The sequence below is a fragment of the Onychomys torridus genome, chromosome 13 (assembly GCF_903995425.1).
Source record: "Onychomys torridus chromosome 13, mOncTor1.1, whole genome shotgun sequence".
Taxonomy (NCBI): Eukaryota; Metazoa; Chordata; class Mammalia; order Rodentia; family Cricetidae; genus Onychomys; species Onychomys torridus.
This window is the reverse complement of record NC_050455.1, coordinates 11,632,476-11,658,380: the sequence shown is the minus strand read 5'-3', so window position 1 is coordinate 11,658,380 and position 25,905 is coordinate 11,632,476.

Genomic DNA, 25,905 nt, shown 5'->3' with positions numbered 1-25,905 from the left:
TAACACGACCGCTCTTACTTTACAGGCATTGTCACTGACGAGGGAAACAGGGGACCTCGTGTCAGTCCTCAGACCTTATAAAGGAAATGCACAGCGACTGGAAGCTGTACAGAATTTGCACTGACTGGGAAGAGTTAATACAAGGTGGTATTTGCAAAGTTAAGTCTTCTGATCCCAAGTTTGCAACTTCAGCCTGTTTTCCCATGCCTCACCTCCACTGGGAATACTCCTTTTCTCTCCTGACTTCTTTTCCTAGCTGCCCTGTGGCAGGGTTGAGTTCAAATACAAAAACTGGGGCTTCTGGCTCCTCCACACACCCAGTTTCTGTTGCCTGAACAACTTTTATGGAGCTTAGAACATTTTACCTCTAACATTAATGGTAAATTTCTTCCAATAAGAATTAAACTTGTGGTGGCACACACCTTTATCCCCAGCACTCAGGAGGTAGAGACAGGCAGATCTCTGTGAGGTTGAGGCCAGCCTGGGCTACAGAGCGAGATCCAGCTAAGGCTGTTATACAGAGAAATCCTGTATTGGGGAAAAAAATTAAAACTCAACAACGGTAGACTGGAATGCTTTAATCTGTACTTACTCTGAAAGTCTTTATCTTCTAAATACTTGCTGACAAAATAATTATTTTTGAGACCTGGTGGCATGTAGCCCAGGCTGGCCTCTAATTCCCTATGCAGCAAAAGATGACCTTGAACTTCTGATCCTCATGCCTCCACCTCCTGCCGGGATTACCAGCTGGTCCCACCAAACCTGGTTTCTTGTGATGTTGGGGACTGAACCAAGAGCTTCATGGATGCCAGGAAAGCACTCTTCCAACTGAGCTACAACCACAGCCTCCAAAACAATTATGTTAAAAACTGAACTGTAATTCATGTAGTTACATGTGTTTATGTAGCATTTGATATAAATCACAGGAATAATTCTCCAAAATTATGGTTATGGACAGTTTAGTATGTGAAATAGAAAGAATGCACAATAAAAGTAGGGGCAGAGTATGATCACATCACAATCAGTATGTGTGTGTGTGTGTATGTGTGTGTGTGTGTGTAAAATAAACATTATCCTTGCCAGCTAATGATGGAGAGCCAATTATTGATGATTAATTCCAACAAATTCATGCTTCATTTGCAATTAGCAGTGTTTATTTGCATAAAAGTAATTGAAGTAAAATCCACAAACATTGTGTCCTTCCAGGCTATGGCACTGTACTCTGTGCTCTGGAAGTCATACAGAATGTGGTGTGGTAACCCTGTGCTCAGGAGCGACTATTCTGAGGCACTAAGACCATAACACACTGTTCAAAGCAAAAGTACAAACCAAGATGACAGAGAAACAAGCAATAAAAACATGATTAATTTTATGATAATTTGTAGAGGCAACCATTGCTTTGGGAATTTAGTGTAGGATAAGCACATTGTCAGGTAGCAACGAAATCCATGAAGAAGAGTACTTTGAGCCACAGGAAAAGCCCAATGGGAGCCAAGGCCAGATCAACTAGAACACAGCCCAAGGCCTCTGCCCCAGACAGGTTCAATTCAGTCCAACAGGAGGAAGTCTTTATACCATTGACATAAAAGCATCACCCAAACTCTCAAATAGGTAGAAATTTACAGGTTTAGAACTTTAACAAAATCTTGGTAAATTAAAGTAATTTTCAGTAATTTTATAGATAAAATGTATCAAAGCTATATGAGAACCATTCCGGTGGAAAAGGTAAGATTTAGAGGAGATTTTGAGAGTGCGGCACCTGGGGAAGACATTGTATACATATGTCCATGAACAGTATTAAAATTCGGGCTAAAAAGTCTAGACTTAATATTGTCTGTGTACTTAAATCCAATGCTTGCTTTTAGGCAGGTTACAGGTGATTAATGTTTTAAGGACATTTGTCCATTGCAATGCAATAACCAAAATGGAGAAGTGAGAGGATATGTTCAGAGTGTCTCACTGGGGTGCCACTGTTATAGTCCAGGCATGATGACTGAAGAGTCTGGTCTAGGGCAACAAAACCTGGAATAGAAATCAAAATGCAAGAAAAGAATGCGAAATAATTAGAAAGCTAAAATAAAAATAAGAAAGTCTGGAGAAAAGGAGATTTAGATTACACTCAGGTGTAATCTAATTCCACATAGGTGAAAGGACCTATGAAGACCCAATGTTTGGAATTATCTTCAATCACTCTTCTACCTTGTTCAATGATGCAGGTCTCTCAGTCAAACCCAGAGCTCACTGATATGGCTAGTCTCATTAGCCAGCTTGCTCTAGGACCCCCTGTCTCCCCTTCCCCAGTTCTGGGATCACACTCTGCAATGTCTGGCTTTTTATGTGGATTCTGAGGATCTGAATTCCAGTCCTCATACTTGTGAGACAAGCCTTTTAACCACTGAGCAATCTTCCTGGCCCCACAATAAAGGTAGTTTAGCACTTAAAAGCAAACTTTCTTGTTTGAGTTAGACATGTAATATTCTCTTTCTATACTGAACTAACTTGTTCAGCTTTTTTTTTTTTTCTTAATAGAATGAACACAGATTTCCCTAGCTCTTGAAAACAAAAATCTCAAAAACGCTATTTGAGGGTAAAGTGTTGAGGTTTCACAGTGTTGTGTGATGGTTACAAGTATGACATCTGGAGCCTGACTTTTTAGTTTTGCATCACAGGCCATAACTTACAAATCACATGACCTCAGCTTTAGATAAGTTCCCTGTACTAGTCTCTATAACCTGTAAGAGAAGAGCAGCCATCGATCTCTTCACTAAATTATCATGAGCAATGAGTTAGACTTTGGCACAAGATGCTGAATGTGTGGCTAGAATTTCTCTTAATTTCCTTTCTCTGCAGTATCACTGGGAGCTGAGAAAATGCCTATAACAAAAGCTTTTTCTCTGCATTTTTCCCAAATAATTCTAGAAGTCATAATCAGGACTCCCTAAGTTACCAAGATGGCCAACCCTCTTATACTGTCCTTGGCTTGTGAAGGAAGGGCTCCTATGGGTCTCACCGCTGCACATCAGAGACTCTGCTGTCACTACCACTGGTGACCAGATACATAACAATGTACCCAAGTCCAATACTGAGACTTTGAAAAGACGCCATTGACACCAACCACTCTTAGTGACTACCACTGCTTACCCCCATCTCAACGCTATCTCTAATACTGCCCTAACTCCTGTGGTCATCACCAACATGGCCACTGATGTCAACGATTCCTCTACCTAGTGGTCTTACTGTCCCTCACAGATAGAAAAATGGGTCATCTTACTTTTATGTGGTCTTCTCTTTCTGTTTCCTCATCCTAAGGATTCAGGTTTAAGTCCTGATAACCAGCCTACAGACTTGTTTGTGAGACAAGTTCCATGCCATACTCAGAATCACCTCTCCCACTTTAAACACCTTTGATGTTTGGAGATCTTTGGGGGAGAACGTTTGAGATCTTACTTTATTAGAGAGGACATAGCATAGATTCTAGCAGCTATACTTCCAGAAGTAAGTGAGATGTTCACTACAGTATGAGCTCAAGTTGGAATTCCTTTTCCAGGTAGTTAGGGACAGAGATGGGGCAGAGAAAGAGTTAAGCACAGCAGGAATCTTAGCACTTGGGAAGCCAAGGTAAGAGCATCATGTAGCCTGGGCTACACAGCGAAATTCTGCCTCTTTCTAAAACTGACAAAACATATATAAACAAATATTAATGTGAGTATTGTGTTTGCTATGACAGAAAGCTAGGCAGTGAACAAAAGGAGGGGAGAGTGGAGGTATTTAGGTAAATAAAAGAAATTAATGCGATGAAGTTTCAGTCCCCAGAGAGTGAGTGATAGATCACAGAACCGGAATCAGATGGTTGGTTGTCTCCAGGTGCCTTGGGAAAGTATTTCCTCCCTCAGCTTGTGGAACCATCAACAGGACCAGAGGCTATTCTGGACTTGGGCCAAGAAAATGAAAGAAGGTAAAATGAGTATTGTTAACATGGAAGCTAATAAACCCTTAGGGGAAAGTTATAACATCACAGATTGGAACACACTTCTGAGAATATTTGTGAATGGTAATAGAAGTATAAAAATATTGGAATGTGGAATGAGGTTGTTTTTTAAGTTGATTGGAATAAACTGTAATAGAAAGGTACGTAGTGCTGAGAGCAAACACCCCATATGGGTTCACCATCCTGAGATTCGATTCTAATAAGAGAAGTCAATGTAGTCCCATAGAAATACAGCAGCAGAAATAAAAAACAATTTTCTTATTTAAAAATACTATCTGCTTTGATGTGCAATTGGATCCCAGAGAATGATATGAAGGAAAGTAGCCATAGAAACTTCAAAGATGTATTTAAAATGTAGCTTCAAAAGACTCTATGTGGAATTAGAGAAGAGAGATTGGACCTCCATTTCTCCTGCTAAGTGGTCACATTTTTCTTGGAGCCCTGTCCACACAAAGGTACACAAACAGGGCCACTATCCTCAGTATCTATCAGGACAAAGTGTCCACATAGTTTATGGCACAGGTCAGGGGCTCTGTAAATCAGTTTCCACTTCCTCTGTCTTTCACATTTCTTTGGCAACAGTGTGCCGGGCATTTGCTCTCTCTTCCCGTTTTCTCCCTCCTGTCACTAAAATAGTAAGATCTTCATCGCCAAGTGAACTGTTAATATCCAGTGTGGCCACTAAGGAAGACGGGAAAGTGAACATGGCCTAGAGAGATCTCTTGCTAAAAACCAACCAAACAACAACAAACAGAAACCCAGGCAAATAGCCTACAGTGTAAGAAGCACTTTTCACCACTGAGAGAACATCAGTCCACACTGGAGTTGTAATTCTAACATTCAGACCACACAAGAAGTAGGCATGGGGGGGCATAGCTCAGATGGTACAGAATGCTCACCTAATACAACTGAAGCCCCACATTGGATCACCAATACTGCTTAAAACCTGGTCATGGCGGCACAGCCCTGTAACCTCAGTACGCCATGCTACATAAGCTTGAGGGCAGCCTGAGGTACTAAAGGCCTGTCTCCAAGAAAAAGTTTAAAGACTGGGGCAAGTTCTCAGTGCAATGGCGGTTTTCTCAGACTAGTGGGGAAAATGCAAACATCAAAAGACCAAAGGATTCTTAAGTGTTTTTCAGCCACTTTCTCGTGGAACTAGCCAAAGCGGTGGCATGCTCTCTCTGACCAGGCTCCCTTGAAGCACAGTCTGGAATTTCATGGCATCTAAAGCACCAGCACATGGGCAGCAGACAGGGGTGACCCTGAAAAGACACCGGAGTTGAGTATTTTTAATGGGAGAGCTCTGCTTGCATTCTCGGCTGACACAGTAAACTCAACAGAACCCCGTATCTGCCATTTGATAAGCTTCGAGTAAAATCAAAATACAGTGTTGGCCTCCTTTGTTCATAAAAAGCACACTTAAGAGTGAAAGTTTCTTCTCCCACTAAAAACATCATTCATCGGTTCTTTCCCACAGAATTTGCTGCTCTGTATACCATGGTCTCAAGACAGACCTTACTGACAGCAAAAAAGAAAACACACACACACAGGCACACACACACGCGCACACACACACACACACACACACGCACGCACGCACACACACGCACACACACCACTCTGCCCTATCAGGTGGGGCCTTCTTCCTCCCTGTCCACCCTCAGTCTCTTACTCCTTTGGCTCTGCTTGCTAACTCTCTCAAATTGTGGCACAGTAAGGCAGAGACAAAGGGGGGTGTGGGGCATTCTGATGTGTTTATGTTGTTATAAGGTGACTTCATGCAAACCCTGCTAGAATATGCTTAAGCTGCTCTTCCTGTGGCTCTAGAGGCTACATTTGATGAGTACCCCCAGTCTTTTCCAATCACAGCTCTACCTTGTACTTATCCTTGACTACCCTGACTCCTTCCCATCAATCCCCACCCCCAGCTCATTCCTATCCCCACTACTGCTTCTCAGGTGATCCATTCTATACAGGTTCTTTTATGCTGGAAGACCATCATCTCACCCAGGACCAAGTCCTTGTCTGGACATAGAGTAGGTTCAGGCCTCTATTCCTATGGAAAATTCCTCTCTAGTCCCTTAGAGGTCCTCTCTCCACAAGTGGCAAGAGACAGCAGTAAGTTTCTGAATACAGTATAATTCATCTCCACCTAGCAGCCAGGCCAGCTTCTCTAACACACCTCTGCACACCTTTTCACTTCCCTGAAAGCTCACAAACCCCCTTTGCTCCGGTGTTCTCCTGCCAGGTCCTTAAGTCCTGAGAAGAACCTTGCTTCAAAAGGTACATCTCAGTACAGAACTGCATTTAGAATACAGTGCTCATTGCATAATAAAATCTTGTTCAAAACTGGTATTTGTTCACTCTGTTTCATTGGATGCAGCTAAAAGAAAAAAGGAACTAGGAAGAGAACATGATTTCAGTGTTTGAGGAATGCTGTGACAGGTTTGGGGAGCTATTCTACTACTCTGAAACATTTAGACGGCCATGTATTCACCCATTCATTCATTCATTCATTCATTCATTCATTCATTCATTCAGCAACATTGATAGACTATGGACCACATGAAGGTACTAACTATATTCACCTCTGAAAACACAACAGTGAAGACAAAGGGTCCTATCCCTGATGATGTACTTGACATACCATCTACGAGGAAGACATCTGTTCTGTTCCCATTTTCTTTTACTTCCAGACATTACTAAGCTCTTACTTAGAGTTCAACATAGAAAATACAACATTGTCTTCCATAGCAGCCTGTGCAAATATACAAGACAATTACACATGTATGTGTTTGTGAGTGTGTGTGTGTGTGTGTGTGTGTATGTAGCACACATATGTTGAAAACCAATCCCTGCCAAAAAGAACTGCAATGTATGATATGAGATTGTCACTGAAGCAAAGTCCTTGCCAAGGCTCTGTGCTATGGAACCTGAAAGCTCACTTCATCACAAGTGTTCCTTGTTGGGCAGCACGGGTCACTAGGTGAGGCAATGGCATGGAAAGGACACTGGGAACAGGAATTTTAATTTGGTTCTGCCACTGACTGTGACCTTGATCAAGTCTCCACACTTGTGTCTCAGTTTCCCTGCTATAAAAGCAGAAGGGCTACTGGAAAAATGGGTGAGTGGTGCTGTGGTGCTGTTCGCTTTTCATCTAGAGAAGACACTGACACAGGCTTTGTAGACAGAGAAAGCAAGGTAAGGAGGCGAGCATACAGAGAGGGAAGGAGAAGACACACACAGAGAGAAGGAAGGTGGGGAAAAATGTTTCTGGATGTAGCCAGAGATCCAAGAGCCATCCAAAAGCTGGAACTGAGCATGTATAACTCTAATCTCTTACCTTGTTAAGTTCCTGGCAGTGTTAAATAGGAATTCAGTTTTAGTGTTTCTGATTTCATCTCCCTTCAACTGTCTTTCACAGAACAGCTCTTCCCTGATGTCCTCCATCCAACAGCTGAAAAAAATGTACACACACACACACACACACACACACACACACACACACACACACACACACGAGCAGAGAGAGGAGAGAGAGAGAGAGACTTTTTCAGCACTGGGGATCAAATCCAAGACCTTACAAAGGACAGATAAGCGCTCTCTCACTGAGTTCCATCCTCATCCCTTTGTCTCTGACACGTGGTATCCAGGCTAGCCTCAAACCTGCAATCTTCTTTCCTTACCCTCTGGAGCCCACCTGGCTATAAGCTGCCTTTTGAATTACAAAATACAAAATTCAAAAATTCAGTATTTTTTTTTTTGCTGTGTAGTTTAAAAGGGAGCCCAGAGAGGTGAAACAAAACTTGTTCTGCAGCCCAGGTGGATGTAAAACCATAAGATAGGCACTGAATGTATGAAACACTAAGATACCCATGTTATGGAAGGTCTACAACATGCAGGTTGTTCTTGTAAATTTTTCTTTCAACTCTCAAAGTAACTTCTCAGAGATAACAATTGCTCAGGGTGTTAAAAATCTCCCCTAAGCTCGTACAGGTGAAATAAGCAGAGAATTTACCCAAAGCTTCCAACCCCAGAGTCCATATTCTTCACCACTAACTTACTCTGCCTTCCAAAGATGAATAAGATTAGATAGAACCTCCTGTGAAGAGGTTCACGGATGGATGAAAGAGAAAGATTCATAACTAACTGCTATGGGAGTACAGAGAAATGCACAGGCAAATTCATGCAGGGCTGGAGCAAATGGGTCTGTAAGAAAGTGTCACAAAGAGTAGGGAGACATGCGAACTTGGAGGACAAATGAGGGGTCATAAATAGACATCCAGAGAACCCAGCAAAGTGTTTGTAAAGCATGTTAAGCTCAGGGTGGCTGCCAAACAGCACCATCAGTTCCTTCTTTCTTAGGAGTCTCAGAGTGACCTAGAACCTGAGTGTGGACCTGAGGGTTCCCAGCCCTCTGTCCATGGGGATCTACACCAGGAGATAGTAATGTCCATTTCACAACAACCTTTGAGAACACACTCGTGACCTGCTCTGTGCATCCATAGTCCAAGTCTCACCCTCGTTTATATTTAAATTCCCAAGATGGCCTGTGTAATCCATACATTAAAGAATTTTCATTCATCCTGGAACCAGCCAGCCAGATTAGGATGATCCTCTGTCTCTCCAGCATCCCAGTTGATTCTACACTGCAGATAATGCCAACGTACAGGCAACACATGAGTTAGGGTTAGAAATGGAGCTGGAGAACTGGAGGTCAAGCCAGGAGACCAAGAAGGAGGCATCAGAATGCAGATATGATGGCTGGGATGCAGAAAACAGCCTTTCAAAGGTAGTTCTCAAAGGCGTATAATGGGTTCAGGCCTAGGCTGGAAAGTGGAATTTTATACTTTAGTTGACATTGTTTTCACGTTTTTAATAAAGTGTTGTAGAAGACTTATCTGAGGAGGGAAGAAAATGGATTTTATTTTTGTAATGGCATCCATCAGTTTCTGCCCAATCTCCAGTTATAACTATATTTTCAGTTGTAGCACAGGAGGGTTATTATAATAGTAACTAAATCAAATATATTCAGAATGAATCCATAGTTGAGTACCTTTGTGTGTGTGTATGTGTATGTGTCTTTGTGTGTTGCGTTGTGTAGTATGTCTGTCATGTGTATGTGTGTGATTTATGTACCAGTTAATGTGGGTGTGTATACCCATGCAAGTGTGTGCATGTGGTGTATGTACTTGTTAGTGTGGGTGTATATATGTGTGTGTTTACAAGTGAACATGTGTGTGTGTGTGTGTGTGTGTGTGTGTGTGTGTGTGTGTTTAAGTCAGAGGTTGAAGTTGAGCATCTTTCCTCAGTCAATTTTCACCTGTATCTTTAGAGATAGGATCTCTCACTGAACCTGAAGCTGAGTATACCCGAAATAAGTGTTATTAGCTCGATTTCCATATAGGGAATCCAACAACTCAGATAGGCACATTTTGTGGTTTTGAGTGTCGTCACAGTATAATATTTTTATTCCACCACAAGTCATGCTTTAAACAAGATAAACAAAGACCTAGATATTTCTATCCCTAGACATTCAATCTGTTGCCGCCTCAACACAGGTTACTATATGGGCACACTCCTCAAAATGTAAGCCTAGAGATGTTTGTTGTCTACAGGATTTTTAAGTATATTTTCTCATGAGCCTGTGTTATTGTAGCCAATCAGGTCTAATAAGTAAAAGAAACAAAAGAGATTAAGTGAGCTATTCTAAAAAATAATGCATCAATGTTGTACCAAAGCTGTTAATATTATAAGAGATACTCTTTGCATTGTCGAAAAGAAGGTGTTTGAGGATGAAATGCCCAACTGAAAAGAAAAACCCAGGTTTGTAATGAGAATTATAATAACTTTATAACTAATAATTTTCATCTGTTATTTTTAAATGTTGAGTAGTTTGTACTTTGAAATAGGTATTGTCCTCATTTCTGTTTTGAAGAAACCATGCCTTTGGAAGGTTAGGTGTCTTATCTGAGTACATGCAGCTAAGAAATAACATAACATGGACTCAGACTCAAATCAGCACATTTTAAGGCTGGGCTCCAGTATTGTACTTATTGTCTGATAGTAAACAGGTAATAATGTACACTCAGAAATATAAGTTTGCAGATTGCTTCCAAATACTACATTTTAGTGCTCTCCCCAAACCCCCAGTTCTCTGTCCAATTCTCTCACAAGCTGTCAACTTGTGTACTCAGAGAAAACCTTCCTTCCAAGCTCAGTTCAGAGCTGAGAGTCACAGGACATCAAACTCATGCATTCCGTTTGCTTTCCATGCTCAGATATCTTTATTGACTCCTAATCTTTTGGTGTGTGTTGGGGTGTGTGTGTGTTGTTGTTGTTATTGTTAATGTTGTTGTTGGTGGTGGTGGTGGTGATGGTGGTGTGTGTGTGTGTGTGTGTGTGCTCTTGTGTGTGTAAGAGTGTGGGTTCTGACTTGGACCCATGAACCCATATGGCAAAAGAAACCTCTTTTATACCCTGTGAACCTGTGTGTTCGGAATCCTAACCACACTGTCTGACTCTGGTACTTGTCTCCCTGGATTCCAGGCTCTGTCCTTGCTAATCTTTCCATAACAGACCTCACTGGAATTCATCAGTGATCCACCTGCCAGGACCTATTGTGCCGAACCAAAAGTTCCCAGGGTTTGACTTCCTGGCTTTATCTCTGTTCCTTTGTCTCCAAGGCTTTGAAGAACTAGTTTGATTTTTCAAAGGCCCCAAATCAGTGTGAAGCTTTTTACAACATGTACAAAACTCCCCAAGTGAAGATGGTGATGTGTTGATTCCATGTCCACAGATCATGTCGTGAGCCACAAGAGGAAGGGAGTGGTGGGGAACACTGGGCCCCTTGGATGCCCTACATTATCAAAGTTGTCTGTGTCTGCCTTATCATTCCTAACTGAAGCTCTTTAACAAAGATCTGTGCTTCTTTTCATCTTAGAATCTGCACAACGCTCAGCACAGAGCCTGGTCATTCAACCTCAACATTTACTAAAGTAGTTGAGTTAATTGACTAATGCTGGAGCAGTTGACAAGTGGGCTTTTCACCCTGGTCTTCTTCACCACACCCATAAACAAGTAAATAATGAATACTTGTTGTCTTCTATAAACAAACATTGTCTGTCTCTGGGCCTTCTGAGTTTCAGAACCCTGTCAAAGACTGAAAATGATTGTCTTGGGGTCCAACAGTCATCGAAATTTGCCAAGGAAAAAATAAATAATAACCTAAAGACAGATAGAGAGAATAAGGACAGGTGTCTGTGTTGTTTAAGCAATCTTATGATAGTCTTTCCAGCTATATCTGGGCAGATAAAAGTGAATTACAACTCATGGGACCAGGAAAAGAGCAAAGAACATTCTCAGGTGTAATATGCCTTTAAGAATGAATGAGAAACAACACTGAGCTTGGCAAAGGACTAGGCTGGCCCTGAGCACTTCAAGATAGACTAGCTTTCCTCTGCTTGAACAATGGCACCTGACCACCAAAGAGATAAGGGGACACATGCATCTTTGAGAGCCCCTGATGTGTGCCTAAGTGAGGTAGGGGGCTTAGATGGGGGACTTAAAAGAAGACTTATATTGTTCACAGAGCCTTTCAAGCATGAGAGGGGTGGAATTCCATCTGTTAGTTCAGCTCGGTTCACTGAACTGGTTCAGTCTGAATGGTTCACTGGGTTGTGACACTGGGTAGAAATTACAACTAATGTTTAAAACAACCTTTATGCTATCACTTATGAAACTCTGTGGCTGGGATTATTATAAAGTTTTCAGCTCCCTGTCTTGCTATCTGTTTCCAGGGTGTCTCTCCTCTTGTTGAAGATAAGTAAATAAAAAGTTTTTTTAAAAAGAGGAATGTTTGTTGAGCTCTGTTTTGCACACGGACTTGATTTGTGCATGACTTCAGACAAGCACAGGAAGTTACTTAGCTTTCAACCAGGGTTTTCATTTAACTTGGTCTCCTGACCAAGAGCTCTTTGCATGAAGAAGGAGCTCTGGAGGCCTGACAGTCTTTGCAGTAGCTTAGCGGATACTCTACCTTGAAGAACAGGTAGAATTCCACTCTGTTCACTTGAACAACTCCCTGAACAATACCAACTCAATATGCTTTTCAGTACTGGGATGGTATTTGATATGTGCCCAGTGGCTAACTAAGGTCTGTTGCGGGCCTTTGCAGATGGCCAAAACCTGATCTGAAATGATCATGATCTTAGTCAGCTTATCATTTCCATTCACCTGAAGAAGAAGAAGAAGAAGAAGAAGAAGAAGAAGAAGAAGAAGAAGAAGAAGAAGAAGAAGAAATGGCAAGCTCACCTGTGATGTGAAGTGGCAGTTCCTTGTGGTTCATTTTACACACAGCCCATGAGGCGGCATGAAGCAGGCCCTGTTCCCACTGCACTCTTCATAGCCCACTTCAAAAGTGCCAGACCTAATTTTTACAAGGTAAAGGAAGCATGTGACCTATACAGAGGGGAGTAATGACAAGGGAGGCTTCAGGAGAATGTCCACCACAAGCACTGAAGATCTGAGCAGGATGTAAGGCAGATACTACAGCCAGAGGAAGTCCAAAGGCCTGGCCACATCAGTGATCAGACATTCACCATAATCACATGCGACTTATGCTTTGTTCTTATTGGTAAAGTGCTCACTGTGCAGGTGTTCAAGAAGACCTGAGTTCAGAACGCAAGTTAAAAACCTGGCTGATGTGTACTCGGAAACCCCAGAGCTGGGAAGCCAGAGACAAGCAGATGCCTGGGGCTTGACAGCCTGATTTGTGAGGCCCAGGTCCTAGGAAGAAACCCTGTCTCAAAAATCAATGACACCAGAGGTCCTACACACACACACACACACACACACACACACACACACACACACACACACACTAAATTTGTTTACCAACAATGGAAAGATTGCAGTTGAAATGGAGACCTTGTAAAGGGGTGTTTTGCCACTTCTCACTTCCATTCATCTCTGAGACTGCTGTATTTATTCTGATATTGACTTTCCCGTATTACTCCCAGGACTTGCCCTTTCCAACTCTGTTGTGTCTTCCTTCAACATCACCTCAGGTACCATCGCAGCCACATCAAAGAAGTTAGGCTCACATCAATGCGCTCATATCTGAAGCAAGAGCTTTCCAGAGGCTTAGTCATAGTTCCACGGCAGTTCTCGCCTCTGGACTTGTGCTGTTGGCTGTCAGATAGTTTTGTTTTGGCCTTGTCTGTTCGCATTTGACTCAAGTTCAAATCTCTTAATTGTATACTTCTCCATCAGAGAGACTGGCTGAGCAGCTTTCGACACTAGGAAGATAGGTTAACAGCATGGTCTTTATTAATACTGAGAGCACTCTGTATTGTCAGTCTCAATTCATTTCTATTGTATTTTCTCTTTTGTTAATCTTCTTCCCTTCCAAAGCTTCTCATTTCACATAACAAATTGTTGGTCAAAATAATTTTTGTCAGGTGGGAGCTAGGTGATCTGTAAAGCCACTCACCTACACTAACTGTGGACATTTCTACTTTTTTATTAAAACTATTGGTTTTATTTTACATGTACGTGTGGATATGTATGTCCACATGTGTGTAGATGTGGGCAGAGACCAGAGGAGGATAGTGTAGGATTCCCTAAAGCTGGAGTTTCAGACAGTTGTGAGCTGCCCACCATGCGTGCTAAGAACTGAACCCAGATCCTCTGCGCTAGCAGAAAGTGCTCTTAACTGTTCAGCCATCTCTCCAGACTCTTTAAAAAAAAATACTGCAAGATGCTTTGCATGTTAACTACTCCAGCAAACAAAACATACCAGAAAAAAAAATCAAAATACATGGTAGTTAGGTATGACTTTGTACTAGAAGGCATAACAAAAGGAAATGCTTCTGTAGACTACAGGACTACCAGGAGAAAGTGATGAACCAGTTTCAGTGAGAGGCTCCAAGAACCCCCTGAAAATCACCGATCAGACACAGATGTTTCTGCTGGTTAACTCTCAACTGTTTCCAAAGCTGAGCTGGTGACATTTAGGAAATCACAGCATGTTCAAAGATTGCTGGCAAGCTTTACAAAAAGAAAGGCAAAGGGAAGGAGGAGGGTCACACCCCACTAGCTTCTTGGAATTTCTGGAAGACAGGACTGACCATGGTGACCAGGAGAAAACAATGAGCACTCTATCCTCTGAATGTGTCTTTTGTGGGAAAGTATTTGATGATAGCATGCATTAAATATTACACAGGTAAACTCACTAAGGTGTAGTGAAGAGTTTAGAAAATGTTGGATCGTTTCTTGAAGAAAAAAAAATTAAATGAGGCCCATTTGCCCATTCAAAATATAACACATGTCAAGATGTCTGAAACCTTCCAAACAGAAAATGGAAATGGACACTTTCCTGGACACCTCCTGTGTTCTAGGCATGCCACACACTTACTGTCATTGAATCTCCACTCAGCCCTGTAAGGTAGATATGATTGTCCTCATTTGCTACGTGAGGAGGCTGATGCTCACTGAGATTAAACAGATTGCCTCGAGTCACTCAGCTGGGAAGCAAGAAGGGAAACGGAGGTTCAAGCTCAGTCCAGTTGCCAGGTGCCCATGTTCTTGCTATCTCAACACCGGGGCTCCTGGAGAAACTACCGCAGCTGTCTCTGACCCCCACATCCTTCCAGCTTTCCTACCCCATAGGCACAAGCCTCTACCTCTGAACCACCTTTCAAGTCCTGCCTCCCTGCTTTTCAGATCCCTACAGAGCAGACCCTGGATTTCTTCCCTCACAGCAAGGTACCACTTTTTTTGTTACTGCTTTGTAGGTGTTTGGATTTCTCCCAAGTGTCCAGCCTTAAGGTGAAGGGCCTGGGGGGCACAAGGGGAAACTCTGGAGGAGAGAGGCTTCCCTGCTCTTTGAGCCATGCCTGGCTCGGCACAAGATCTCCCTAGTGCATATGTACCTTTAAATATGGGTGTGCAATGAACCGTGCAGACTTCAGCAACATCTTTTGGCTAACTAGCTGAAGTTTTGGTGCTTAATAAAAGTGGACAGAGCCTGGGGGAGTCAGTTACAAAAAAGGAACTTAGCTAGAACTTCATGGGAAAGGGAGAAGAAAAACAAAACAAAAAATAAGTAAGTAGAGAGTTGAAGGAAAAGTGTAACAAGTCCACTTCAGTAGTCATTAGCTCCTATCATAACTAATGCTCCTCCAGCATGTCATAAAGTCAACATTATACACCATATGTAGGTGGGTGTACACACACACACACACACACACACACACACACACACACACGTCTAAAACGAAACCATAAGTTCAATGTTGATAAATATTTTTAAAATTGAAGTAAATTAAAGTCCCTTGACACTAAGTTTTTTATAATCATCCCTGGAGGTAGTTTTTACATCCTGAGGTATCGCAAAATCAAAGCACCTCACGCTCCAGTGGTAGGGCTATTTCGGCCTTCAGAGAAGAAATGGCCCGAGGAGTTTCCCAGAGGCACTTGCCCATAAGAGAGTCACTTCCTGGGGATCCACATGAAGCCCATTGGTGATTTCCATCACTGCCCCAGAGGGATCCTGATATTCAGCACAGCCCTGGCAGGCTTCTATATGGCATTTATCCAACACATTGCAATTCTGTGAAGAGAAGGTTGGGAAATCTAAATGTGACCTGGGGGTGTAGTTCAGTTTGGTGGTATTTTTTCTAAAATACAGGAAGCTCTGGTTCAATCCCCAGCACAGCATAAAGTAGCTACGGTGGTGCACTAGAATCCTAGCACCTGGGAGGTGGAGCATCTTCTCCCCTACTGCATAAAGAGAATTGGAGGTCAGCCTGGCCTACACATACATGAGATAGGAAAGGGGTTCAGATGGTTACCAACAGTCATTTTCTTGTACCCCAAACTACTGCTTTTCCTTCCTTTTGCTTCAAGATACTTTCACATTCAAAAGATGCTGGGAGTCTGGGTATGATGGTGCACGCCTTTGATCCCAACACTTGGGAAGACAGATCTCTTTGAGCTCGAGTCAGCCGGTGCCACTCAGTGAGACTCTGTCTCAAAAAGAAAACAAAACAAAAATTGAGTATTTCAGAGTAATTTAATTAGATGCTTACTGATGTTTACTAGAAATAGAAGGAAGATATTTTAAAAATAAATTTGTTTAAAGGTAATAAACCTACTATATGTTAAAATAAATTATACTTCTATGAAAATTACACTACCAGAAGCAATTAATCAGATCATGGTATTGTTTTCATCTGACCAAATAGATGGTAACTGTACTGGATTTTCATGTTCATTTTTATATTTATTTTAATATGTTATTATAGTAGGAGCACATAAAGACACATAGAAATGGGAAGGCCACTTTAATAGCCATGTCAAAAAATTTTAGATATCTTTTTGATACAGCTCCAAAAGTCAGCATGTCATCACATCCTGGGCATCCCACATCATGTGTAATGTGAAATGATAGTATTAATTAATACTTTATACTCTTATGTTAATACTTGGCCTTGCTTTTCATGAGTCTTTTGCCATTGTGTAATGTAAAGTGTGTGTGTGTGTGTGTGTGTGTGTGTGTGTGTGTGTGAGAGAGAGAGAGAGAGAGAGAGAGAGAGAGAGAGAGACTGTGTCTGTAAAATCAAGTACTCATTTTTAGAAAAGACTGGGATACTATTCAGTGGTAGAGCCCTTACCTAATATACAGGAATCCCTACTATTACATGGGGGAAGGGAGGATTTCTTCACTAATCTGTGCAAAGGTCCTAATACTGACATGCATCATTATACAACATAAAAAAATTACCCATTAATAATATCCTCAATCTCATTAGAAAATACTTAAATAAAATTCATTGTGATATACAAGTTTTCTTGGATCCTATGTATCATTAATAATAAAGCTGTTAGTGTTATCCTTAAAGTGGCAGGTTCATTTGCGGGAGAATAGTCTGAATAGCTTTTGGTCATAAAATCAAACAAAATCATCCAGATAACCACTAAATGTCAGTATGCAGGAAAACTTCTTATATTTTTCGACACATTAAAAAGTTATATATTGAAGGTTAAAATTTAACAAAGTGAATAATTAATACTTAACTTCCTAGCGTGAAACTGACAGTTTCTTTACATTGTAAATGCACAGCCCAACACTAAAGAACACAATGAATACTCACTTGGTGAGTGACATTGCTGTGCTTTCCCATCAAGACTATTGCAACTTCTTTTACTGCTTTATTAAAAAATAAAACTCAGGAGTTAAATATTAGGGAATAAACCTGAGAGATCCATTTTATTATTGCTATTGCTGTTTCAGGGAGAATACTGGAAGCTAATGGGAAGAAATCTAAGAGCCACAGATAGGGTTACTTGCAGAGACCATCATTCACTTACTTTTCTAACTTTATTTCTCTCTTTAAAGACGTACTACCACACTCCTCATATTGAGAGACATATGGGCCTTATGGATACTCTTCCTAGTTCCTATTCTCTTACTGCATCAGAGGTCAAGGGCTTGCCTTTGAGTCACCAGAAACCTGTATGGACTTTCACATACAGATTGACCTGAGAATTATTTAAATTCTCATGTGTCTTCAGCTGCATGAACTAAATAAAGTCATGTGATCAAACTGCTTTAAATGCACCTATACAGATGCTTTTACAAGATTCTTCAACTATAAATTTGTTTTCTTTGTTTCAGGTGAAACACTTCTGTGTGTTTTATAAATTATTTTGTACAAACTTCCACTCCTTTTTATAATCATAACTCCTGTCTCTAGGGAACTTCTTGGCCAGTCCTTGGGCTAGGGAACCAACACAATTCCGTCTGGTGTTAACAAACACTTGCAAGTGTCGTCACTCCCCACTTCCAGATGAGGGGACTGAGGCCTAGGGGGACAGGTAACCTTTCCGTGTGGCAGTAAGTCACAGAGGTGGGACTTGGGCGTAGTTTTCTAGCTCCAAAGTTTGAGTCTTTTCCACTACAGCACACTCTTGGAAATTTAATTTTTATTCTTCTTATTGAAAATACTCCAAATTCTTTATCAGAAGTTTGCCTCGAAACACTGTGGTTTGCGATTTGCTGTTTTTGGAAAGCTTACGAAAAGATTAAGAGTCTTAGGATTGATGTTATTTTTTTAAGAGTCTCAGAGCTAAAAGAAAGTGTCATCAAACCCTGAAATATTTGGTTAGGGTGACAGCCCTGAACAACTGCTTGGTTGACGCCTTTAATAAGCTGAGCTCTGGACTAGATGCTAGGTTACTGAAAGATGCTTAGATTTATTGTTCCTCATAACCCAAGAATATTTTTTATTTTCATGTATTCTCTTCAAACATTACTCAAGCTATACTTAGTAAACTACTGAAATCTAATATCCTGATTCATATCACAAGCATAATAGAAAATGTCTTCAAGAACCCTTTAAGTAAATTTGTAAAGACTATAGCTGTATTCTTGGAAAAAAAAAATCTATTCTTCTGTTGATATTTAATAGTGATGTAGAAAGAACATTGGCCTTGTAATTGTGATTCAATAGCCCTCTGGGTTCATGTGTTTTATTAAAATAAAGACAAGTCAATCCTTGTAGTGAATCTGTAGGTTAATACCTTTGTCAAATGTCTTGGTGTCAAATGTATAGTCAGAAAGTTGAAACATTTTTTTTAAAAAACTCCTTTCTCTGTGAAAATGAGTTTGACTTAAAATTCCTGTTGATTTTATCCCCACATCATTAACAAATCACATTTAAAATAGTATTTACTTAAGCATTCATTTATTAACTATTTCTTTTGCCCACTATAGTTTTTGATGTAAGCTAAGCAGCAATAGAGAGGCAAAGAAAACAATAAAACATAATTTGGTGAGTGTTTGTGTCTATTGCCCTAATCTTACAGTTACCTGGCATTCCCTCAGATGGGACATTTGGATCTATTCCATAATCAAAGCAGGTTTTAGGTGTCAGCACTTTGAAGAGTGAAAACAGGTATGATTATTAATGCTAAGACTGAGCCATGATGGTAGCTGACCTAGTTATCTGCAGACTAAAGATGAATGAGATAAAAGTTACATACCTAAATGTTCAATTGCCAACATCTGGAAATCTCGCTAGTATTTCACTTGGGTGAGTACATTAAGGAATAGTAACTTTCAAGCATTCTTAGTGTGCTGATGTGAAGATATGACTGGACTCCTTCTAGAACACTGGTTCTCAGATGTGAGCTGCCATCCCAGTTACGTAGATGGTTTTAAAGACGACGTAAACTGTTGCCCTCCTTTACCTCTTCCAGAGTTTCTAACTCAGTAGATGTGGGAGGTAGTGCAAGAATCTGCATTTCTACAGATTTGAGGATGATACTATCACTGATGATCCAGTGTGGAGGACATTTTGATCATCTCTATTCTAATATAACAAAAATCGTACTAGACGTTGAGTTGCAAAATTTCAAAATGCATCACTTATTCAAGTGAACTGCTCCCCAAACATTAATAAGTGGATCAGTGAAGGAACTTGTACCTACAGCAGAATTGAGGGAAGAAGAAAAGAGGGACAGCTGGAGAGATGGCTCAGAGGTTAAGAGCACTGACTGCTTTTCCAGAGGTCCTGAGTTCAATTCCCAGCAACCACATGGTGGCTCACAACCATCTATAATGAGATCTGGTGCCCTCTTCTGGCCTTCAGGCATATATACTGCATACATAATAAATAAATAAATAAATAAATAAATAAATAAATAAATAAATAAATCTTTTAAAAAATTTAAAAAATAAATCTCACTTTAAACCATGAGGTTTGGGCCAGGAGGTGGTGGAGCACTCCTTTGAAAGAAAGAAAGAAAGAAAGAAAGAAAGAAAGAAAGAAAGAAAGAAAGAAAGAAAGAAAGAAAAGAAAAGAGGGACAAAAACCTTTATAAATGGCTTCAATAATGGAGCCAACACAAGAAGAAGAAAGTGAAGATCTCTGTCAGTTCATTGTATTTCCACATCATCTCTTATGGTAATGAGGATGAGTGTCAGTGTGTCATCCCTGCACATGTCTTCATGGTGTCAGATTTGGATACAGAGGAAATAAAAAAAATACTGACGGAATGAAAGAAACACAAGACCTGAGGCTACACCTAAGTTTGAAGGTGCTTGCAGAGTAAACATGAGGACTTGAGTTCAGTTCCCCAGGAAGCCATGTATAAAAAACTGGATGCAATAACAGGCATCTATAATCCCAGCACTCTAGAGGCTGAGAAGAAGAGACTCCCAGTGTTCATAGTCCAGCCAAATCAGTGAGCTCCAGACTCAGTGTGAGACTGTCTCAAAAATGGTGGAGAGTGATTGAGGATGGCACCTGGCATTGATGTCTAGCCTCCACACATACATGTACATACATGTGCATATGTACCTGCATATATTCAGGTGCCCATGGACACAAATGCACACACATACAGAGAGAGAGAGAGAGAGAGAGAGAGAGAGAGAGAGAGAGAGAGAGAGAGAGAGACTCTTCTTCCCCAAGCTAAAAAGCTCTGAAGAACTTTAAGACACTACCCTGCCTTTCACCCATGTGTAATAGTCCTAAGCTAAAGTCTGATAAAGGTTAGCTTCATGGAGCATGGATGACATCACTAAATGATCAATTGCTATAAGAGATAGTCTAGATCCATGCCTGCCCAGCTGTCCTTGGGTCTGCAGCCTTCTTAGACCTCTCTGTCCAGTTAGCCATGCAAACACATCTGTTGTGTGTAAGTAATGGCAGGATGTACACTCCCTTTCTGAAACTGGAAGTGATACCGAAGTTACTCTAATTCCTACCAGCACAGAAACTTATAGTCAGTCCTGGTGTTCAGACACACCTCTCACAGCCACAGTCAGTGACACCTGGGGAAAGACAATGTTGCCTGAAACAATCTCAACATCTGAAATGAGCTCTCGATCAGTCAGAGATCTTTTTCAGCTATGGATTATAACAAACAAAAGTCATCCTGATAAGAAATAAAAATTTTTTAAGTTCAATTTGTTAGGTAAAAGAGGTCCAATTGGGCAGTCCAGAACCAGTGCAGTGGTTTCTGAACTCATCCGGAGCCCAGATCCCTTCTAGCTTCACAACTGACAATCACAAGTGTCAGGCCTGTGTTTATCATCTTGATTGTGCTGCTGGGCACCAGATTATGAGAGGCACTCTCTAGAGCACATTGAAGGATGGGACAAGGGTGTGTTCCTAGTCCTGTCTTAAGGAGACTTCTTCCTACGTCTCCCACAGAAGCCCTTCTTAGACTCAACTTTTGGGAAACTTGGGAAATGCTAACTTTCAGCAAGGAACCCAAGCAAAAATTAAAACTCTGTTAGTAAAAGGAAGACAGTATCAGATGCCAACAGATACAGAGAAATTAAAACTCTCACTTTCCACCATAGAAAGTGATTGAAGGGGGCTCCCCCTCATCACAGGGCAATATCACACGGCCCAGAGTCTCACCTTTTGTGGAACACGAGAGCTCCACAGGAAGGGAAAATTCAGAGACCTGGTACCCTAGGACTCCAATTTAGCACTCCAGGTGGAGCTTGTGACCAAGGAGTTATGGAGACCACTGTCTGAGGGCCTTCTACAACTTTGTTACCATTTGTCAGCCAGCTTTGTGCCATTGCCTGGCATATTGTTGATCATCCCCTATTTAAAAACAAACAGCAACAAAAACCAACTTGCTTTGTTCCTCTTTAAGTCTTTTATTCTCCACAACTTTATCTGGCAGATGGGTGTTGTCTCACTCCCTCAAGTGCTTGTTTCAATGATACAGAAAAGTCAGATCAATGATAGACGAAGTTTAGGAATGTACTTAATTCCTTCTCTGTAGGCAGGCAATAGCAAACTTCCCCCAGGAGGAGCTAACCTGAGCTCCAGGTTGGGTCCAAGCCTTCTATGACTCCTCCAGTGGCTGGAAACGGCTAGGGTCAGGCACCTCAGTCAATCTAACAGTGAGTGATTAACAGCCAAGTGCAGTCTCCAGTGCTTTATTCCAAGCCCCTGCTCGGCCTCCTCTTTAACACTCAGGAAAATGTCAAAAACGCACCCAGGGATAATAGCTGACAGGGGGAAAGCCTTCATGTTGTCCTCCAAAGGTTAGGGTGCCCAGGCCAGTTGGAAGCCCCAATCTCCAATAACCATTAATCCACTCTTTTCTGGTAGGAGTGAGCATATTTATGGCTGCAGTCACTAAAGGGTGAAATAAAGATTAGTTTTTAGTTAGGAACACAAAGCTTCTGAGATCAATACAAACTCACTGCTGAAATCAATCTAAAGTTTTGGAATTTTTAAGTAAAGATTTACTAGGCTTCCTTGTACATTTAATTTTCCAAAGGGAAAATAAGCCCAGAAATGTAACATAGTAATCAAATCGAGTAAACACCAGTCACTCTGTAAGCTGACCTGGCTTATACACACATCAAATAAGTGTGAAAAGCAATAAAAGTGTCCATAATGTAGATTGTAAATTCTCCAATAAACAGGTAAAACAAAAACACACATATAGATTTACATGATAAGAATCCAAGCAGATCCACTTGTCTACTCAAAAATGTAAATAATCAATAGACATTAATAATGAGGTTATTCATGCATTTCCTTATTACTGTGCATATTAAGTATTTCAATTATTTTTGCATAGTTAGATAGATAAATGTCTAGCAGTATTTTTACAAAAGCTTTCAGAAAGATGTAGAATTTTCCTGAAAAACAAAAGCTACTGTTTGGCTGAAAGAGTAAGTGGACTGGAAACACATGGCTTGTTATAGTCCTCTGCTGCTCATGTTTGATGCATGTATACAATTTATTATGCAATTTCTTGAGATTTGACAAAGTAATTGTCTGGCAAACCATAGCTTTAATGACTTTTTTTCTGTTTCATATGAAAAGAGTGTAGGTATTTTAGGAAAATGGCTTAATAGATCAACGTCAATAACTCCTCGTCTGCTTGTTACATGTCTGTAGGTTAGGGAGATTTGGAGATTTTTCAGAGGACTGTGATTCCATGTAGTAAATTTATTTCTTCAGCAAAGTGCATGAGGCTTACAGTAAGCTATAACTTCAGAAATTATTTAAACTACCCTTGAGCCTTTAGAGCAGAACTGCATTTCTTCTCAGTAGAGTGTGGAAGAGTGGAAGTGCCCCCCCCCAACCTGTAGAGGATACCAGCAATAGAGAATCCCAGAAGTAGAGTTCATGGAAGTAGATGATAGCAGGTGTGAAAGTACATATACAGGCAAGTACTTCTTGTTGACTGGGCTATTGTGATAAGAGCTTTGTACTACTGCAATTATTGGACTGTAAGATTATCAAATCACTTTCATCAGCTCTGCTGCCAAGGTTTGTTTGAGACTATTTGCCTGACTCCAGAGTCAGGTTTCAAAGCCCTGTACCTACAGTGTATTCTGTCCACTCACGGGACAGGAATTCTGGTTCAATGGATAGTTGCTGCTCTCTTTGAAATATTTAGGGGGTAGCACACTGCAGATGCTTTGTGTTAATGTTGGCATCTTCTACCTGCTGCTACACTCTTTGTAAAATTACAAAGCCCTGGAGAAAGCAAGGGTGTATGTGCTTAAATGGGAGAATCTGCACAGGTCGTAGGATATATGTAATATTGTTTGCCTCAGTAAAACTGCTACATGGTATTAAAATTATATTTTAACTGATGTCACTCACCAAAGATAGGTAAAGAACATCTTAAGTTTTACAAATTTCATGTACACATTAATTCCACATAGTACATATATGAGAATACACACAAAGTAGTCATATATTTTTTTTTCAATATTTGTATATATCCATATATTATAATAAATTCCTTTTTACCAGACGGTTCATGTTACAACCAATATCCACTCACACACTCTGGGGGTTGATGTCACGAGGCCATCACAATAGAGCAATACGGAGAGAAGGTGACTGGTTGCCATCATCAATCTGTGGATTTTAGGAAACAGGTTAGGAATTCCCGTACCAGAAGAATATCTGGACTTATGTGAATCTTTGAGCCATCCTGAATGATGAGTCTCAGTGATTAAGCCTCATAACACCACATGCTCTTCCAGTGTACAGAAGTAAAAGCATTCCTTCTAGGACTCAATCTATGATCACCTGAATTATGTAACACACACTGAATATTTTTGATGAATGAGTGTGTTGGAGAATCTTTATGTATCAGCCCAATTGGAAAAGCAAATCCAATTCTCCTGTCCCAGCAGTGACAGGTTCACTTCCCAAGTGGCTCCAACTAGTAAGTTGGACCATTGCAAGCCACATTTTCCAGGCCAGACAGGGAAGGAGATTTGCAAACAAAAGGAAGTAAAAAGAACAGAAGCAAGACCTCAAAGAAGAGGAAAAATCTGAAAGAACAACTCCAAGAGAACCAAATTCATACTTCATAAGTGAATGCTCCTGAACTATATATTTCAAAAGAAAATTGATATTCAGATATTTCTTTATGTATCCGAAACATCCATCTATTTCCATGGGTACTTGTGAGAGACTTGGCAGTCCTCTCAAAGAGGCAATGTGCCATAGACACATGAACAGATACATATTCTCTGTTACTTAATAAATCAAAAATATTAAAAAGCTAGCATTACAGCGAGCATCACAAAAACCAGGAAAGTAGCATAAGGTCAACCAGTTAACTACCTGATGCAGGTCAACAATTATCTTTTCTTTCAATTTGATTCTGTCTTCTTTGATTACTCAAAACTTTGTCATGCCATTTCCCAGGAGAAAATAAAACATAAATAAGTTTATTTTTCTTCTGACATGATTCATCTATTTTTATTATTAATACATTGGAGCATTTATTTTTAATATTAATATTTTTATTATTAATACTTTGGGACATTTCTTTCAGTTTCTCAACAGTAATGTTATGAAAATACTTTCTTCCCATATGAACTGTGGGATTTCAATTTTTCAGGGGTAGGGAAGAGTCTTAAATACCTCCATATTCTTCAAGGGCTTTTGCAATAGCTGTACACAATCATGTCAGAACAAACAGCTCCCTGTCCTACACTTTCTTATCTTGATGACCTGTGAGTCGGCAAGTCCGAACAGTGGTAAGTCGGAATAGATCATTTGTATGAGAGGTAAAAGGGAGGGAAGGGGTAGAGTCAAGGGTGAGGAGAGAAGACGAAGAGAGGCAAAGAGGTATCTGGCTTCACGTGACTGTCCTTAACACAACCACATTTATTTCTATAATTGAGCTCCGTTCAATATCAAGACAAAATGAAACTATTCAAATTCATATCCGTCATGTTGTATTAGCCATGACTGAATGTTACTGTGGAATTTTAATTTTTTTTTAAAGCAACATTTAGTTCATGGATTGACTTTTAAAAAATCAAATGAGATACTCAACTTAATTCCTTATTAACTCAATCCACTAATGATTAAAGTGTATACCTGCTTTCAGATAATACGTCTACAGCACAACACTACTAAATATAGAATCTGAAAAGCTTAAATGAAGTATTCTGAGTGTGCCGTTATGAAACCAGTGGTAGAGTGGGGGTGGAATAGACGGCTAAGAAAGATACAGTGAAGAGACAGAAGAAACCAGATACTGTGAAAATGGAAGGCGGAAGAAGTTTACATTAACATGAAAGGAGCCATGAGCACAGACAAGAATCTAAGATATAAACAGGTCTCCTTGGATCTCGTGTCCCAATGAGAGTGATTAATTCTGTAATATTATTTGATTATTAGCCTCAAAACCATTTCACTAAAAAACTTAGATGATTACTTTACATAAACTATAAAAATTATTAGTGGATATTCTGACAGAGAGATACACATCTTCATTTTTTAAGAATGAGTAAAGGAGGGAAAATATTGTCACAAATAAAAAGAAAAATTTGAGGGTGGAGAAGTTGATTAGAATAATTTGCAACTTTGGGTGATAATTCTTTATGA